Source organism: Nanorana parkeri, unplaced genomic scaffold (assembly GCF_000935625.1).
Source record: "Nanorana parkeri isolate BGI_ZX_2015 unplaced genomic scaffold, ASM93562v1 scaffold113, whole genome shotgun sequence".
In the NCBI taxonomy this organism is placed as follows: Eukaryota; Metazoa; Chordata; class Amphibia; order Anura; family Dicroglossidae; genus Nanorana; species Nanorana parkeri.
The window spans coordinates 1,816,745-1,817,388 of record NW_017306381.1 but is presented as its reverse complement, the minus strand read 5'-3'; the positions used below and the strand labels follow the sequence as shown (position 1 = coordinate 1,817,388).

The 644-nt window shown below is 51.9% G+C and overlaps 1 protein-coding gene across 3 annotated transcripts in view; it reads right to left on the bottom strand.

Annotated features, from left to right (window-relative positions):
• The window catches only part of CHD4 (chromodomain helicase DNA binding protein 4), a 53,751-nt gene that overhangs the window by 30,782 nt on the left and 22,325 nt on the right, over positions 1 to 644 (bottom strand). The window lies entirely within an intron of this gene.

The window sequence follows — 644 nt, the reverse complement described above, 5'->3', positions numbered from 1 at the left end:
TTTGTGTGAAAGGGGGGGGGGGTTGGCACGCGGTGGGGGTGGGGGAAAAGACATACTGTGAAGGCAGTGCTATGCGCACACAAAATTAGATGACAAAGAAGCAATCTGTGCCTCTCGTCCATCTAGCACCACAAGTGCCAGTATTCTGCCAGCCAAAAGGTCAAGGTGTGAAAGTTCCAGAACAAAAACAAACACAGAATGAACCAGATAATAAACAAACCCAGAGAGGGGTCAACACATTTGTCAGCACTGCAGAAATTGTTCCAAGATACGTCACTTGTGCACAGAGCTGCTGCAGCCATTTTGAATGCTGTGACCTGGGCAGGCAGCACCAGTGCGGGTGGCATGTGAGCACAAAACGCTGCCACTTCTAGGACACAAAGGAGGTCCCTGCGGAGCAGCAGCCATATGCAACAGAACACAATCACCCTATTCAGGTCACTGCCGGAATATGGCTGCTCCATATTCTGAGGTGATGAAGACAGATTAATTCAGCCAGAGCCTGACTATTGTCTGAAGCTGCAGATATCACCGCTTGGGCCGCTGAGATTAAATGAGTGGCAGCCCTGCGCGCCGGCAATAATCAGCCCAGCAGAGACATTTCAGAGGCCGACAGACCTCTGAAATGTCGGGGGGGGGGGGGG